We start from the raw sequence: 19,744 nt of genomic DNA, 5'->3' as shown, positions 1-19,744 counted from the left end.
CGCATCTCCTTAATAAGAGGGTAGAAATCATGTCTGATTCAGCTCTGTATTCCTAGCATAGAGCTTGACAAATAGAGGGTGTTTAGTATGTAACTGGTGAATACATAAATGAATGAATACATGAGTGAATGAGTACATGAATGAATGAACGAAGGAGGGTAATTTTGGATTGCCTAAAACACCTAAAGCCCCCAATCCTGGGGCATAAGACACCTGTTAATTCTCTCCTTACAACATTCTTTTTTTTTTTTTTTCTCCTTCCTCCTTCAGCACAGGGACTGTGAGGTCCTAGATACCTTTGCTCAGCTCTGGGGTGCTGTCATACTAAGCTCTTTTGGAATCAAATTCAGCCTTGCCTCCTTCTAAAATGAGTCTCTAGAGGCCAGGATGCTCCCTGTAGTTTAGGAACTTTTGCTCCAGACCTAGCACCACCTCTGTTCCTCTGTGCTCAACAGCAGTGCCGAAATCCCATGACTATATCAAACAGGGAAAGGAGGGAGGGGAAGGTTGGGAGCCAAATATCCAGAGATTGGCAGACGGGCAGCTTAGGGATCCAGACAGGGCGACAGGGCAGAACTGCTACTGCTCATTGGGACTGGGGTTGGCATCTGGGTACTTGCTGGTCACACCATCCCATTGTTCCTTGATGTAATTGGCCACCTGTGGGAGGGGTCACCAGCCCACAGCAGGGCTGAAACCCTAGCACTGCCCTGTGTTTTCCAGTCAGAACCAGAGGTAGAAGGGAGTGATGTCACCAAAACAGAAGCGTAGGAATTTCTAGTGCTCGTCCCCACTGAGAAACATCAATCTGAACAACTATTCATGCATGAAAATTGCTTTGCAAGTGCTATGGATTTCAAATGAAGGATTAGAGTACCTTGGTGAAGCACAAAAATAATAAAAGATGAATTGAGGAGGGTAGGAAAGATAAATTTACATTACTCCCATCACCCCTCCCTCAAGCGTGGGCAGCCCATAGTGGACATAGACACCCTCCTTAGGAGAGGAGAGTGATGTGAGTAGCTGACTTTACGTGGACCCAAGAGCCAGCCTGGTGCAGCACCAAGGTGACTCCAACCACCCTAAATGACTCCCTGCAGGCTCCCATGAAGCCAGGTCCCCAGCTTACATTGGCACTTGCTAGCTCCAATGGCCTCAGGTGGCTTCCACTGAACTAAACCTCAGGTGGGCTCCTGCAAACCCAGGCCCATGGCTCACCCTAGCACTTGCTGGCACCAGCTACCCCAGGCAACTCTTATGGCCTCAGGTGGTTTCCTTGGCTCCAGGCTCCTATAGGGCCCCATTAACACTGGCCCCTGGCTCATCTGGGCACTGGCTGACTCCAGTCACCCTAAGTTATTCCCATAGCACCAGATGGCTCCTAGCGGGCTCCCATGATCCCTGACTCCCAGCTCACCCTAGTGCCAACCAGCTCGTAATACCTGGGCAGCTCCTGAAGGCCTTGGCTCTTGGAATTCTCCTGTAAACTTAGGCTCCTGGCCCATGCCACTGCCCTTGCTCTCATGGCATTAGGCTCCCAGTGAGCTCTTATGAAACTAGGGCCTTGGCATATCTCAGTGCCAGCTGGCTCATGTGGCCTTGTCAGCTTCTATGGCCCCAGGTTCCCAATCAGCCCTTATAAAATCAGGCTCCAAATGGGTACCCATGGTCCCAGGCTTCCAGGTGAGCCCAGTGCCAGGCTAGCCCCTGTGGACCCAGACTCCAGACCAGCTCCCACAGATCCAGACTCCTGGCCTGCCAAAGCACCTGACTCGTCTCAACAGAACAAAACTCCACGCCAGTCACTGAGGCACCAGGCTATAGGATGACTCTTGTGGCCCCAGGCTCTGGACCCTTTAGCCCTCCTGACTCCTGGTTGCCCTGCCTTGCCAAGTTTGCACAGGGCAGAAAAGTTGCTGGCTGTGGCCAGCCTGGGCCCTTGGTGCAAACTCTTTTGAAAGAATTTCGAAGAGTGAGAGACTGAGTTGTATGAGCAGGGGCCATTTTTTTCTCACATGTCCAACTGGTGCCACCATTCCTATGCAGAACCCTCCCTTCATGCAGACAAATCTTGATCTGCTTGGGCCTGATGAACTCTGCTGGCCTCACCCTGATGAATCCCTGAGACCCAGCCCCAACACAAAGGTCCACAGGCACTTGCCAGGTGGCAGCTGGCCTTGGTGAACCCAGAGACTTTTGCTGAGTGGTCTCAGTCCCCTCTCTGATACTAAGTTTGAATCTGTATCATTCTGGTGAACACCACTTGCCCCTACCTGGCGGCTCACTGAGAAATTACCTCACACAACTCGCCTATCACCAGAGGCTGTTCCAGTGACTGAGCCTAACAGGTAGTTTGCAAATGGAGTTGGATCTCAGGGGGCCTTGGACTTTTTGCTGAGTAGCCCCCAGGCTTGGGCTGGTGCTTGTACCCAACTTAACCCCTCCCCAGCACACCCAAAACCAGCACAGGCAGCAACAAACTGTGGATCAATTTCTAGCTCCAAACAGGTAGCCCAGGGCTGATCGCAGGCAGCAGCAGACCTTGGCCAGCACCAGAGTCCCTTCCAAGAGGCCCCAGAATGAACACACCTAGTGGCGGGATTCAGACCACATCAGAGCACAACCCAATTAGCTCCACAAGTGGCATACCCAAAGGGAGATCTTGGCAGGCACGAGACCCTGCTGAGGTGAATTCTGATTTCTGGAGTCAGCCCCCACACAGCAGCTCATATAGTGTGGTTGAAATAGGTCCTCACTGTCAGCCAAATCCAGAGTAAACCCCACCCACGGATGGGCCAATAGCAATCAAGACTCAACTACAACAGGAGGGCTCACATAGCCCACACAAGGGACATTCCTGGAGCACCTAGCTCAGGTGATCGGGAAGACTGCACCATTGAGCCTGACAGGATACATACTACATAAGGCCACCCTACCAAGACTGGGAGGCATAGCAAATCTACCTAATACACAGAAACAAATACAGAGCAGCAGCCAAAATGGGGAGACAAGTATGCTCCAAATGAAAGAACAAGAGAAATCCCCAGAAAGAGAACTAAATGAAATGGAGATAAGCAAGCTACCAGATACAGAGTTCAAAACAATGGTTATAACAATGCTTTAGGAACTTAGAGGAAAAGTGGATGAACTCAATAAGAACTTAAACAAAGAGAGTAAAATAAAAAGGACATAAAAACTATAAAAAAGAACCAGTCAGAAATGAAGACTACAATATCTAAAATGAAGAATACACTAGAAGGAATCAATACCAGGTTAAAATGAAGGAGAGGAACAAATCAGAGATTTGGAAGACAAGATAGTGGAAAACACCCAAACAGAGCAGCAACAAGGAAAAAAGGATTTTTTACAGTGATTCTAAATGACACACTATATCAGATGGATTTGATTGACATTTACAGAACATTTCACCCCAAAGCTGCAGCATAGGCATTCTCCTCAATGCATATGGATAATTCTCAAAGATAGACCACATGTTAGGACACAAAATAAGTCTCTACAAGTTCAAGAAGATTGAAATCATATCTTGCGTCTTCTTGGACATTTACACCATGGAATACTATGCAGCTGTAAAAAAGAAGGATCCCTTACCCTTTGAGATAGTATGCAGGGACCTGGAGAGTATTGTGCTAAGGGAAATAAGCCAGTCAGAGAAAGACAACTGTCACATGACCTCACTCATATGTGGAATCTAATGAACAAAATTAACTGATGAACAAAATAGATCCAGAGACATAGAAGAATGAAACAGACTGAGGAATCTCAGGTGGAAGGCGGGGCTGGGGGGGACAGGAAGAAATTAACCAAAGAACTTATATACATATATACATAACCCAGGGACACAGACAATGTGTGGTGAAGGCCTGGGGGGGGGGGAGCGGGAGCAGGGTGGAGGGGGTCAATGAACAGAAAAGGGTGACATCTGTAATACTTTCAACAATAAAGATAAATTTTTTTAAAAAAAGAAAATGAAAGGAATCTACCAAAAAATTCCTAGACTGCCCGGCTGGGCGTGGCTCAGCGGTTGAGCGTCGACCTAGGATCCAGGCGGTTGGGGTTCAATTCCTGGTCAGGGCACATGCCGGTGTTGTGGGCTGCAGCCGATCAATGACTCTCATCATTGACGTTTCTGTCTTTCTCCCTCTCCTTTCCTCTCTCTGAATCAATAAAGATATATTAAATGAATAAATAAATAAATAAATAAATAAACAAATAATAAATAAATAAAATTAAAAATAAATAAATAAAAGCAATTTTTTAAAAAATTTAAAAATTCCTAGACTAATAAGTGAGTTTAGCAAGGTCACACAATACAGGATCAGCATACAAAAGCCATTTGCATTTCTGTATACTGACTATGAAGAAATAGCAAACAAAACATAAAGCAAGGTGCTTTACAAATGCTCTAAAGGAAATGAAATACTTATGTATATATCTAACAAAGAGTGTATAAGATCCAACCATCCTTTTCTTGGGGTTCCTCTTCTGTCCAATGAACAGTTAGTGAGGGCAGTACTGCTAACGCCTAAACAACACATTCACCCCCGCCTGGGCTGCCCCTGAGGCCCTTCCTCTCCCGCCCCCAGCCCCCCCCCCACCTTAAATTAAAAAAAAAAAAAAGTGTATAAGATCTATATGATGAGAATTATGCATTGCTGATGAAAGAACTCTAAGAAGACCTGAATGCCAAGAGCTAGGGGAAGAGGCGTCCAGGCCAAGCATCTCACCAACATTCAACTAACAAGATGCAGGAAGGGTAGAACCATGTGGCCCCTCCCTTACACATTAAAATAGCATTCTGTGTACTAGGCAGTGTTCACCCAGATAGGCCAATATTAAGACATTCTAGCCAAATTACTGGACCTTTTATTTAAGGGAAAATATTTTGTGCATTTATGGATAAAAAGAACTTGTGACTTATGGAGTTAAGAAATTTAGATCTTTGCTCAGCTGGCATGGCCCAGGGGTTGAGCATGGACCTAGGATCCAGGAGATGGGGGTTCGATTCCCAGTCAGGGCACATGTCTGGGTTGCGGACTCCAGCCCCAGGGGAAGGACGTGCAGCAGGCATCCAATCAATGACTCATCATTGATGTTTCTATCTCTCTTCCTCTCCCTTCCTCTCTGAAATCAATAAAGATATATATATTTTTAAAAAGACAGGAAAAGCTTTAAAAAAAGAAAAGAAATTTAGATCTTTTTGGAGTGCTTCCATGTGGAGGCCCCAAGCTTAACAAAAAGAAATTTAGATTATCATTGGACTTTTCAACACAAACATTCATACCAAAGGAAAATGGGGTTACATTTACTATATTAAAGAAATAAAGTGTGAGCTAAGGATTTTACATCCAGCAAAATTGACTTTCAAGTATTAATAACAAAGAAACATCGATATGCATGACTCAGAGACTATCATTCCCATGAGCTTTTCCTGAAGAAGAATCTACCAGAGAACCAGCTCTAGATATATGTTTATAACCAGATATAAGAACTGGTTGTGAGCATTAAATATATAATTATTGTAGAACTAAAAATCAATATGGGTTAAGTGGGAGAGAGTATTATGTAGGCTATGTGCTCTATTTTTAAAATTGGTGTTAGAGGCAAATGAGGAGAAAATGTGCCAAAAATGCTTTAATATATCCAGTAATTATATTGGTAGTATTATTAGTATAAATATAAATGATAAAGTGAAATGGATGAAGGAGGAAATCTATAGATTTGTGGACAATATTCAACCATAGTGTCTAGGAATTCACATTTGAGTGATAAAACTACAAAAAATTTCAAGGAAGCAATTATTATGTCAGGGTAATGGTTTCTTATTGGGGGCAGGAGTGTCTGTGAATAGGGTGTGTCACATGAAAGGGGCTTTTTGGGTGACTGGCAAAGTTCTAGTTTATACTTGCATGGTTTTCACCTTATAATAATTCATTTAGCCGCACATTTGATACATGTGGTTTTCATTATCATGTTTTATTTCACAATAAAAATATTATTTTTAAAAACAGAGTCTCAGAAATGTAGAAGTTGTCCCCTTTCCTTTGTAGCTATAGAGTTACCATTCTTCATCCCAAACTATTTAAAAGAAACTGATTTGAAAAATAGTTAGGTTTAAACCATTCACAAGAATATAAGTTTTATTTCTCTGTGCAAAATAGGCTTATATGTATTGCACTGCTGTTATGAATTGTTATATTCTAGCCTTGGAAATAACATTCATACACCCTTATCATTCCAAAACTTGAGAAATTGTGGTCATGTACTGTGAAAATAGCCTCTAAAATAAACATGTAAAATTTATTTGATAAATTTTTGCCCTGGTAATAATGTTGCAATTGACATGTCTGTGTTACTAAAGGCTTTAAATAATTACTTGTGAGTTTGCTCTGTCAAATCAGAAGTCAATCATTGGCACTTTCTTCCCCTCTCATATCAATGATTTTTAAAAGTCTCCTTTGAAATTTTTCTCATTTGAACAAAAAAGTGTATTACAAGATGTAAAACTCTATAATAATGATAATAAATAAACTACTGTTACACACAAAAAGGTTGAATCTCACAAATAATGTTTATCAAGAGAAACCAGAGATAAAAGACTATATCATTCTATATAATTCCATTTATATAAAGTTCAAAACAGGCAAAACTCATCTAAAATGTTAAAAGTTAGGATATTGGATAATATTTGGGAGAATGACCAGGATGGAGCATGACAGGGAGCCTTAAAAGGAGAAATAACTGGGCAATACTTTGAGGTGGAGCCGGGATCCTACCATTGTAGGAGTAGGTGCTATCAAGCTAGCAGGCATTCGGAGCTGCATCACATTTTTTCATTTGTTATTTTCCCCTGTATATTTTGCTCCATGGAACTTCATAGGAAGTGTTGACAGTGGTCTGGAGAAAGATTCCATTATCCCTGGGTCTTCTGACAAGCACATCATCTTAATACCATAAAAATTGTACCAAAATAAACAAATTCCTTGGAGACTTGGAAGATTGACTCATCAAAATAGTGGGAGAAAAACAGTGCTACCACCACAAGACTTCTAATTCAAAAAATAAAAAAGAAATCTTTAGTTCAGCATCATCTGTTCAGTGCATATATTGTATTCAGCAGGGCACATTGACAGAAGAGTGACTCGCATTGTCATCAGTTGTTGGATTACATCCTTGAAGGGAAACAAGTCTCTTGCCAGCAAATCTGCCCCCTGGCAGATTTCCCTTGTCCTTGTCCTTCAGGGACAGTCCTAGGAGGACAGTATGGATACATCAGTGCACCTCTGGCTGGAGCTGGCATCTTTCTCCTAGAGCCTGGGGATTTCCAGAGGAGCTAGGACTCCCTGCCATGCTGGGTTAAGTCGGATATAAGCCCCTGTTCTCAATGCTTGTTTTTTTCTGGTGACACAACTCCTATTAGCGATCTGTCAATTTTGATTTTGTTTCAGAAGCCTCTTGTCTGTAAGCTAATGCCAGAAATTGCTCTGCTATCTTCTAGCATTCAGATTTGGGAATTAATAGTTTCATACTCTTTCTTTTGTAGGTATCCCTTTATGTGTGCAAAGTCAGTGCGGTGGTTCAGAATTACATAGATGATTTTTTTAAACCTTTTAAAAAACTTTTTATTTTGAAATACATATTTTTACAGATCTTATTCTGAGTCTCAGCTCTGCCGCTTGTCAGCTGCGACCTTGGCAAGTTATTTAAACTCTCTGAACGTAAATTAACTCCTTATAACATTTCCTCCATTGCACTTACCCCCACAGCCAACTCCCAGGATCGTGCACTTGCCAACACTGATCCCCATCCACAGAAGCACCATCGGTTAGAAACAGTACCTGACCATGCAGCATCCTCTCCACTACCCCAGACCCAACGCACTAAGCATACCCTTGCATCTACCCCTACAGCATGAGGGTTCTTGAAGTTTCTAGGGCCAGAAACACATGGCCCATTAGGCTGGCTTTGGAGTTTCTTTACTAGTCTGCAACAGAATTGACGGTATTAGTGTCCTTTAACCTATGGTCAGGATTTACTACCTTCACAATCTAGTGTCCTCCAGTCTCTCCTTTCCTCTCCACTGCCTAGATCAATACATTTTCTCACTTTTCCTCTCTAGTGCTCTGGATTCCTCTCCTTTGCCCTACTGCTTTATACCCCTTCTCCGTGCTCCTTCAGAACCTTACAGCATGCTCCTCGGAACTTCTGCTCTGTGACACACAGGCTCTCTTACGTTCTCAATTTTTCTGAATATGCTTTTCTCTTCCTGCCTTAACTCAACCCTAGCTATGCCCAGTCACCCTACTTCTATATCAGCCCTCTGCAGTGAAGCTGTTCATTCTTATACTCCCCAAATACAGCAGAGTGGAGACATAAAGATGGTGTCACTATGATTCCACAGTACTGCTGCCAACTGACACCCCCCTCTATCACAAAAGGGCCATGGTCCTTTCAGGCTTCTGCCATTTGGCTCTACCATTCTTCATCACTGTCACCTACAAACCTACAAGACACACCCCTTCATACATTTATAACTTTGGCACTTGGCTCACAGTCCTCTTCATCTCAACTCCTTCCATCTTTATGGATAAATTCAATATTCAACCTATCAAACAACCTGGTCCCTTTTCCATGACCTTATCTCTATGTCCTTTTCATCCACTCATCTCAGTTCTTTTTTTCTTTCTTTCTTTTTTTAAAAAATATATCTTTATTGATTTCAGAGAGAGGAAAGGAGATGGAGAGATATAGAAACATCAATGATGAGAGAGTCATTGATCGGCTGCAGCCCGCAACCTGGGCATGTGCCCTGACCGGGAATCGAACCCCGATCGCCTGGATCCTAGGTCGACGCTCAACCGCTGAGCCACACCCGGCCAGGCTCATCTCAGTTCTTTATGCTACTATCATATCCTAAATTTTATCATAAAGTAAAATCTCTCCACTTCAGAAAGTCCTATTTAAATATCCTACTCTGATCAAAGCCTTCTCTTCTTAGACTTTGATACTCCCTTGCTTTCACTCTATCTTTTAGACTTCATGGTGATTTAGAGAACTCACCCATATACTTTCTCCCTTTCTTTTCCCTCACTCCTGTGTCATTTTTTCCATGGTTCATGTTTCCAATGACTGTCTTGCAAATAGCCCCTAATCCCATTCCCCATTGACATTTCTTTACAACCGTTAGACAAATACCAACCATGGATGACTATGTCTCCTCACTTCCTGCACGTGGCTGTCAAGCACAGCTACAGAAAGTCATGCAATGTGGCGCATCACTACCTCTATAGATAAATGGTGACAAATGAACATTTTAAACTGCCCAAGAATCCTAACATTTCTCTTGTGAATTTACTTCTCCATTATCATGAAATCTCTATTTCTATTTCCATTGCCTATCCACTCACACTCAGCAGATGACCTTGTCTTCTCCTTCACAGAGAAAGTAGAAGCTCTCAAACTGGGAACAACTTCACCTTTCCCCCACTAAATCCATAAGACTATCTCTATTTTCACCAAACCTGCCTCCTTCCATCCTCTTATATAAACCTCACTCACCACCTGTAATTTCTTTCTCCTTCTGGCATTTTCAGTATCTTGAAGTATTGATTATCCCCCTGGGCTGCTGTATTTTCAACTTGCGTATTGCAAGAATGGTCTGCATGACACTGTCCTCTTTTCCTCCTTATTCATGCACTCCTCAACCTCCTTCATTCTGGATTGAACCTCAACCACTCCTGAACGTGCTCTTGCTCAGATCACCAACACCAAAAAATTACTAAGCTCAATGGCCACTTCTAAGTCCTCATCTCATTGACATCTCAATAGCATTTAACACAGAGGTAATTGCTCTCTCCCATTTTGAACATCGTGCCTTAACTATCTCATAACACAATACTACCATTTTGCCAGAAACTTGTACTGTATGCAAACTTGAACTGTGAGAATTCTGGAAATATTCTCCTAAGGCTCCTTTCTTCTTTTTTCCGGAGCTTTCTTCCTAATACATCTCACACATGCCTATGGATCTAAGTACCACCTGAGTGCTGATTTTTAAAAAGGCTCATTACAAGAAACTCAAGCAATACAGAACACAGAAAAGTCTAAAGGAGAAAGCAAAAAAAGAAAATCACCTTACAGTGCCACACTCCAAAACAACCATCATTAACGTTAGGTGAACATCATTTCAGACATCTCCCAATGCATGAGAAAATGTTGTTATTACGTTACCCTGGAAGAAGATGCACTAGTGGGCAATTTTCTTTTGTCCCTTGGGTTGTGATCTCCTTCAAAGTGTGTTGTAAACCTGTCTTTGCATGTGATGCTCCTGTTTACTTTTTCTGCTTTACTATGTTTGCATAATAGCCCACTTCTTTTCATCTCGCTCATACTTAAATGGAAGCTGTGTTCAGTCTGCTTTTCTCTCTGATATGGGGTGGATGAATTCTCCCATCCTCATGCTTGTCTAAAATGTCTTGCCCCTTCCTCAGGACTACACTGTGAGCAGCGTGTCTAGCTGTCCATCTCACTGTGCCTTAAGGGTTCCCAGAATGGTGGTAACAGTGGTGGTGGCGAACAGTCACTGGGAGGGTCGGGGCTCTACCACTTTTCAAGTTTATGGCATGAGGTTCTGTGTTTGCTCTGTTGTGGCTTGGTGTGCGTTTTGCTGGATTTTACTGTGGTGGTTTTTTGGGGGGTCATTTTTAGCTGGCATTGGAGGAGGGAACTTCTGTGATTGGACTTTATGCCACCATGTTTGTCCCTGGCAGCTGACAGTATCATTTATATTTCCAGTCTGGATTTCTCTTTTGCTCTCTAGGTCCATAGAACCAAAAGAGTCATGGATGGTCCCTTTTTATGATGGGGCAGTCACTGTCCTTGGCCTACCCCACAATAATTGCCTGCCCGAAATTTCCCATGCAGGTATTTCAGAGATTCCTAGATTTCATGGAGGAAATGAAAACTGTTCTAAATGAGCAATAGTGTTCACAATCCTCTTAGTTATTGATTGGCCTAAGGGTGGGCATGCAAGGGAGGCTAATGTGATAGAATAGGGATTCTACTACGGAGAAGCTTACGTTCCTAAACAAAATGACAAAGTCTCAAAGAAAGAAAACCCTGTCCTGCTTTCCCCTACTTCCTGTCATGGACTTGGATGCCTTGAATAGAACTTGTGACCATTAGGGAAAAAAGCCAAGAGAATTATGGGGATGTCAGCACCGACTTTTTGTTTGTTTTTTGTTTTTGTTTTTTAATTAATTAATTAATTTATCTTTATTGTTGAAAGTATTACAGGTGCCCCATCTTTTCTCCCATTGACCCCCTCCACCTGGCTTTCATCCCCTCCCCAGGCCTTCACCTCATTATTGTCTGTGTCCATGGGTTATGCAGATATGCATATAACTACTTTGGTTAATCTATTCCCACCTCCCACCCTCCTTCCCTCTTCCCTCTGAGATACGACCATCCATTGGATGCTTCAGTGTCTCTGGGTCTATTTTGTTTGTCAGATTATTTTGTTCGTTAGCTTCTTGTTAAAGAAGGCCCTTCAACATTTCATGTAGTGCTGGTTTGGTGGTGATAAACTCCTTTAGCTTTTTCTTGTCTGGGAAGCTCTTTATCTGACCTTTAATTCTAAATGATCGTTTTGCTGGGTAGAGTCATCTTGGTTGTAGGTTCTTGCTTTTCATCACTTTGAATATTTCTTGCCACTCCCTTATGGCTTACAAGGTTTCTGTGGAGAAATCAGCTGACAGTCATGGGTGCTCCCTTGTAGGTAACTAACTGCTTCTCTCTTGCTGCTTTTAAGATTCTCTCTTTGTCTTTATCTTTTGGCATTTTAATTATGATGTTTCTTGGTATGGGCCTCTCTGAGTTCCTCTTGTTTGGGACCCTCTATGCTTCCTGGACTTGTAAGTCTATTTCTTTCCCCAGGTAGGGGAAGTTTTCTGTCATTATTTTTTCAAATAGGTTTTCAATTTCTTGCTCTCTTTCTCTTCCTTCTGGTACCCCAATAATGAGAATGTTGGCCATTTGAAGTTGTCCCAGAGACTCCTTACACTATCTTTGTATTTCTGGGTTCTTTCTTCTTTTTGCTCTCCTGGTTGGGTGTTTTTTGCTTCCGCATGTTCCAAATTGCTGATTTGATTCTCAGCACCCTCTACTCTACTGTTAATTCCCTGCAAATTATTCTTCATTTCAGTTTGTGTAGCCTTCATTTCTGATTGGTACTTTATTATGCCATTGATGATCTCACTAGTTTCCTTAATAGTCTTACTAAGATCCTTGAGCATCCTTATAAGCACTATTTTGAACTCTGTATCTGGTAGATTGCTTGGCTTCATTTCATTTAGTTCCTTTTCTGGAGCTTTCTTCTGTTCTTTCCTTTGTGACATGTTGCTTTGCCTCTGCATTGTGGCTGCTTCCTGGTGTTTTTTCTATGTATTAGGAAGAGCTGCTATGTCTCCTGGAATTGGTAGAGTGGCTTTGTTTAGTAGGGTGTCCTGTAGGGCCCAGTGGCTCAGCCTCCACAGTCACCTGAGCTGGGCTTTCCAGGTGCTCCCCTGTGTGGGCTGTGTGCACTGTCCTGTTGTAGTTGAGCCTTGGTTGCTATTGGCATCACTCGGAGGAATTGACCGCCAGGCCAATTGGCTATGAGGACCAGCTGCAACTACAACCAAAGAGATGCTGTGCTGGAGACACCCCTATGGAGCAGGATTTACTTCAGTGGAGCTGTGGTGTTCACCGAGTCCTCCCCTTGAGTGTGTCACTCATGGATGTGGTAGGGTTGTAATCCAGTATGGTTGAAGTTGACCCCTGGGTGCACTGTCTCAGGGTCCTCCCAGGGGATGCAAAGTTAGCCTATGCCTGTGCCTTGCCCAGGGCCACCCAGCATGAGCTACACAGAAAATCGTAGATGGCTGCTACTTATGCTGGGCTTGGAGGTGTCCAGGAGAGGCCAAGCTATGAACCAATGCAAGCTGCTGCTATTGCCAGGCCTGGGGCCACTTATCGAGAGGTATGGGGCATGCTGAGGCTAGCTGCTGCTTGTTTGAGAGATTTTAGTAAAGTCCCAAGCATGAGGCTAGAGAGTCCACTTGCATAATAAAGCCACCGGAAATGGCTTGGAAGAGCCTGCAGGTAGGGAGGGGCGGGGTCTCTGGGAATCACCAGGGCAGGGCTACAGCTGGGAGTCAGGTTTCTGGAGATTCAGCAAAGTCACCTGCCTGCCAGCTCTGAGGGGGGAGGCTTATCAAAGGAGCAATGTCCTTTGCTAGCTCTTCTATCTGGGAGAAAGCTGGCCCTTCAGCTCTCACCCTGAGTCCAGGCAAGTTAGTTCCTTCCCAAATGTCCCAGGTCCTTTCAGGCTGCTGCCCTGCACTGGGCTCAGAGGGAGCGCGTCTAAGTGAGTCCGTGCGCTGGCCCTTTAAGAGGAGCTGCCTGGGGCTCCCGCAGCCTCCCTGTCCCTCAGCCACAGTCTTTGCTGGTTTCACAGCCCGGAGTTGTGGGGGCGTCTCTTTCCAGTCTTGGAGCCCTGGGCTGGGGGTCTGCTGTGGGGTTGGGACTCTTCACTCCCCCGTGAACCCTCCACCGCCGAGATGTCCCTCTTGGTTTTACCCCGCAGCACCGGGTGTGGGCCTGCGGCCTTGTCTCGGAGATTCAGCCCCAATCCGCCTGCATCTCCGCTACTCCTACCGATCTCGATGCTCCTTCAGTTCCCTGGTTGTGGGGCTTCTGTTCAGCCAGATCTCAGGAGGCTCTGAGTGATGGTGGTTCTGTATTTTAGTTGTAATATTGATGTGGTTGCGGGAGGCGGCGGGGACCCGGTTACCTACGCCGCCATCTTCTTTCCTCTCTCCAGCACCGACATTTTAATTCACTGAACCAACCCAACAACCACTTTCATCTAGGCCTTTGGTTTTGTTAAATTTCAAGCCCCATTTGTGTAAATTACCCCTAATTGGCTATTCTGTTGCCATCTGCATTGGTATCAGCAGCCAAAATAATTACTGACTGTAACACATTTATTGCACACACCTCAAAATAAGTGTAAGTGAACTCATGATCCTCTACACTAAACTTGACTCTCTTCCAGTCCCTTCCACCTTAGTAACTCTTACACCATCTATGCAGCTGTCAAAACATGAGTTTCCCTTGATTCTCACCCCCCCACACACGCACCAACCTTCTTTCACCACTAAGCCACACCGGCCAGGGCAGACCAAAAGAATTTTTAAACAGGTACCTCAAGAGGAAGAAAGTTTTATTTAGATGTAGTAACATACGTTAATCAAAGACATAGACTGAAAAAAAACACCTGATTGTAAAACAGCATATTTTATCTGTGTAAAGACAATTTTCAAAACTCTGGAGTTCTGTTGAAGAAAGAATAACCTGAATGACCATCCACTGAACTTCAGTCCCAGACTTCAGTTAATTCATAGACCCAGAGCTCCTCAGATGAATCAGGAAGCCAGGGAGCAAATATTTCTCCGGGGGACTTGCAGCCATTTAGTTAAGTATATATGCACTACAGAAAGAGAAACACCCAAACAGTTTAATGGTTATTGGATATTGACTCTGAGCTCATACTAATGCCTTGAATTGCCTAGCATCATCTTGGTCCATCAGCCAGAGGTGGGGCTCATGAGGGTCAGACAATGAATTTTGTACTGGAAGGAACTGGAATAATCTCCACATTGCCCCTCTAACCCATGGAGTGAGAGATTTGGGTCTAGAAAGGCTAAGAAGTCACTAGCTTGTTCCTTCCCTACCAAGATACTAAATCAAAAGTAATATCACATACCTGTGGAAACATCAGAAATTTAGTGCCACCAACAAAGTGTTAAAAGATGCAGAGGTAATGATTCATATCTCACTCTCTTTCCAATTTTATCCAATGCAAGAGATGGATGGACCTGGAGCACGACTGTGGTTTATCATAAATATAATCAGGTGGTGACTCCACAGCAGTTGCTCTCCCAGATGTGGCCTCTTTACTGAAGCTAATCAGTACTCTTTTCTAGATTCCAGTAAGCAGAGAACACTAAAAGCTATTTGCTAACCCTGGCATGAAACTAAAAGAAAGCCAGTCTACTTAGAGGGAAGGCAAGGGTGGAGGAGTGGGTGGGAAGAGATTAATCAAAGAATTTATAAGCATAAATGCATAACCCATGGACACAGTCAATAGTATGGGGAGGGCCCAGCAGAGGGATTAATGGGGGGAGAGGGGGGACATCTGTAATATTTTCAACAATAAAGATGAATTTTTAAAAAATTAAAAAAAGAAAGCCAGTCTAGAGATAGAGGATGATCACGGTTGCTATGAAGCTATAGAGGTAGGTGAGGTTCACATCATATAACATCTTTTAGGTCCTGTAAAGAGTTTGGATTAATTCTAAGTTAAGTGGGAAACTGAGAGAACATTAAGCATGGCAATGGACTAGATCAGATGTTTCTTTAAAAACATCACCATTGCTGGCTTTGGAGAATGTATTGGAGATGGGCCAGATATGTGGTGAGAACCATTTTCTGTAGTCCAGGCAACAGCTGCTGCTGAGTTGGACTGGAGTGGTGGCAGGAGATATAGAAAGACTGAAGAGATGTTTAAGAGAGAGAATTGACAGCATTTGTGAAAGAAGGTTGGTGCATGTGTAGGGGGGTGATATTCAAGGGAAACTCATGTTTTGACAGCTGCATAGATGATGTAAGAGTTACTAAGGTGGAAGAGACTGGAAGAGAGTCAAGTTTAGTGTAGAGGATCATGAGTTCACTTACACTTATTTTGAGGTGTGTGCAATAAATGTGTCACAGTCAGTAATTGTTTTGGCTGCTGATACCAATGCAGAGGGCAACAGAATAGCCAATTAGGGGTAGTTTATACAAATGGGGCTTAAACTTTCACAAAACCAAAGGCCTAGATGAAGGTGGTTGTTGGGTTGGTTCAGTGAATTAAAACATCAGTGCTGACATCCTCATAAGTCTCTTGGCTTTTTTCCCTAATGGTCACAAGTTCTATTCAAGGCATCCAAGTCCATGACAGGAAGTAGGGGAAAGCAGGACAGGGTTTTCTTTCTTTGAGACTTTGTCATTTTGTTTAGGAACGTAAGCTTCTCCGTAGTAGAATCCCTATTCTATCACATTAGCCTCCCTTGCATGCCCACCCTTAGGCCAATCAATAACTAAGAGGATTGTGAACACTATTGCTCATTTAGAACAGTTTTCATTTCCTCCATGAAATCTAGGAATCTCTGAAATACCTGCATGGGAAATTTCGGGCAGGCAATTATTGTGGGGTAGGCCAAGGACAGTGACTGCCCCATCATAAAAAGGGACCATCCATGACTCTTTTGGTTCTATGGACCTAGAGAGCAAAAGAGAAATCCAGACTGGAAATATAAATGATACTGTCAGCTGCCAGGGACAAACATGGTGGCATAAAGTCCAATCACAGAAGTTCCCTCCTCCAATGCCAGCTAAAAATGACCCCCCAAAAAACCACCACAGTAAAATCCAGCAAAACGCACACCAAGCCACAACAGAGCAAACACAGAACCTCATGCCATAAACTTGAAAAGTGGTAGAGCCCCGACCCTCCCAGTGACTGTTCGCCACCACCACTGTTACCACCATTCTGGGAACCCTTAAGGCACAGTGAGATGGACAGCTAGACACGCTGCTCACAGTGTAGTCCTGAGGAAGGGGCAAGACATTTTAGACAAGCATGAGGATGGGAGAATTCATCCACCCCATATCAGAGAGAAAAGCAGACTGAACACAGCTTCCATTTAAGTATGAGCGAGATGAAAAGAAGTGGGCTATTATGCAAACATAGTAAAGCAGAAAAAGTAAACAGGAGCATCACATGCAAAGACAGGTTTACAACACACTTTGAAGGAGATCACAACCCAAGGGACAAAAGAAAATTGCCCACTAGTGCATCTTCTTCCAGGGTAACGTAATAACAACATTTTCTCATGCATTGGGAGATGTCTGAAATGATGTTCACCTAACGTTAATGATGGTTGTTTTGGAGTGTGGCACTGTAAGGTGATTTTCTTTTTTTGCTTTCTCCTTTAGACTTTTCTGTGTTCTGTATTGCTTGAGTTTCTTGTAATGAGCCTTTTTAAAAATCAGCACTCAGGTGGTACTTAGATCCATAGGCATGTGTGAGATGTATTAGGAAGAAAGGATAAATTACAGAGGATCATTAGGAGATATGTCTGACGAATTTTAGTATTTAATAATTGCATATAGTAAAATTTTGCTGGCAAAATAGATTCAGAAGGGTGTCCAAAGGATTGGAGGAAAATGTATGAATATTATATCAATTAATATAAAGCCAGAATGTGGTTAAAGTGGAAATAAGCTTTATGTTGAATGCCGATGAGAGGTCAGTGAGATGAAGATTAAAAAGTAGCCATTGAATTTATTACACTATTGGTCATTAGTGTCTTATCAAGAGCACTTTTAGGAGTGGAGATCCAACCAGACTGACATGGTTTGAGAAGTGCATGAGTAGTAAGGAAATGAGGATAGTTCTAAACCTACTTTTTTTATTATACACAGAAGTGTAAGTTGGTACTCATGAGATGGAACCATTAGAGGTGGAAAGGTTTTTAATACAGCAACACAAGGGAGATAGTCATTAAAGCAAGATTTTCAAAATGTAGGCAGGGAACCGAGTGCAGGTAGTGGGCGAGGTTTAGATAACAGGAGGGAAAGAGAGCAGGTTGTGGTAAATGAGGATAGGTTTATATTTTTAGTGGTGGTAGGTGATGTTCATTTATGTCAGGGGTGGGGAACCTTTTTTCTGCCAAGGGCCATTTGGATATTTATAACATCGTTCTCTGGCCATAAAAAATTATCAACTTAAAAATTAGCTATGAAAAAAGCTTCTAGATTTATTGAATTTCGAGTCCTGCCTGCGGTTGCCTTGGCAGGGCCAGACCAAATGATTTTGAGGGCGGTATAAGGCCTGTGGGCCGGACGATCCCCACCCCTGATCTATGTTGGAGTATGTCTTAGTACTTCATCCCTGTATATGGCTCAACATTGTTCCATTGTATTGATATAACACATTTTTAATTCATTCATCTGTTGATGGACATTTGGCCATTGTTAAGAGTGCTATGAATACTCGTGTACCAGTATTTGTTTAAGTACCTGTGTTCAATATTGGGAGGTATATACCTATGAGTGGAATTGCTTACTCATATGGTTATTCTACGTTTAAATTTTTGAGGAACTGCCGTACTCTTCAGTGGCTGCGCAATTTTACTCTCCTATCAGAGATATATATGAGTTTCAATTTCTCTATAGTCTTGCCAACAGTAGTTATTTTTTGTTTCTTTAAAGTAATTATATCCAGCCCTAACTGGTTTGGCTCAGTGGTTAGAGCATCAGCCCGTGGACTGAAGGGCACATACCTCGGTTGCAGGCTTGATCCCTGGCCCTGGTCAGGGTGGGTGCAGGTGGCAACCAATTGATGTGTCTCTCTCACATCGATGCTTCTGTCTCTCTCTTTCCCTTCCACTCTCTCTGAAAAGCAATGTAAAAATATCCTCAGGTGAAGATTAAAAAATAAAATAATTATATCCATCCTAGTATGAAGTGGCATCTGATTGTGGTTTAGATTTGCATTACCATAATGACTAATAATATTGAACATCTTTTCATGTGTTCTTGGCCATTTGTATAACTTCCTTAGACAAATGTCTATTTGAGCCCATGTTTTAATTGGTATACTTGTGTTTCTGTTGAATCATAAAAGTTGTTTATATATCCTTGATATTAGCCCCTTATCAGAGATATGATTTGCAATCATTTTCTCTCATTCTGTAGGTTGTTTTTTCACTTTCTTCTTACTGTCCCTTGATGCATAAGAGTTTTTCATTTTGATAAAGTCCAATTTATTTTTTTTGTTTTGTTTTGATGCTTGTCCTTTTAGTGTCACATCTAAGAATCCATTGCCAAATCCAAGGTCATAAAGATTCACTCCTATGTTTTCTTTTAACAGTTTTATATTTTTAATTCTTACTTTTAGTTCTTTGATTCATTGTTAATTAACTTTTGTACATGGTGTAAGGTAGGAGTCCAACTTCATCTTTTTGCATGTGGATGTCCAGCTGTCCAAACACCATTTGTTGAAGAGCATATTCTTTTGCAGTTAAATGATCTTGGAACCCTTATTGAATTAACCATAGATGTATGAGTTTATTTCTGGACTCTCAAATCTATTTTATTGGTTTACATATCTATATTTAGGCCAGCTCCACACTATTTTGATTACTGTAGCTTTGTATTATGTTTTAAAATAGAAAAGTGTGAATCTTCCAACATTGCTCTTGTCAGGATTGCTTTGACTATTTAGGGTCCCTTGAAATTTCTTATGAATTTAATTGGCTTTTTCTATTTCTGTAAAAAAGGCCATTGGGATACTTCAGATACTTCTGGAAGTGGCCATGAAAGCAGCGCTGAAAATAGAAAGATTACATAAAAGTCTGTATAATAAGCACTTAGATTTACAGATACCCTGCTCATTCTGTGAACTGGTAATTTATCTCTCTTGTCCTGGCAGAAGACTCAAGGATTAGTCTTAGGAGAGAGTAATGTAGAGAATCTCTAAAATGGGGGACCTCTAGGCATAATTGAGGTTAGGAACCCTATATTGCAACAGGGAGTTAAGAGAATATATTCAGTGGTTATCAGTCACCCAAGGAAAGTC

Source organism: Miniopterus schreibersii, assembly GCF_964146895.1.
Source record: "Miniopterus schreibersii genome assembly, chromosome: X".
NCBI lineage: Eukaryota > Metazoa > Chordata > Mammalia > Chiroptera > Miniopteridae > Miniopterus > Miniopterus schreibersii.
The sequence above is the reverse complement of the archived record's forward strand: the minus strand, read 5'-3'. Positions refer to the sequence as shown.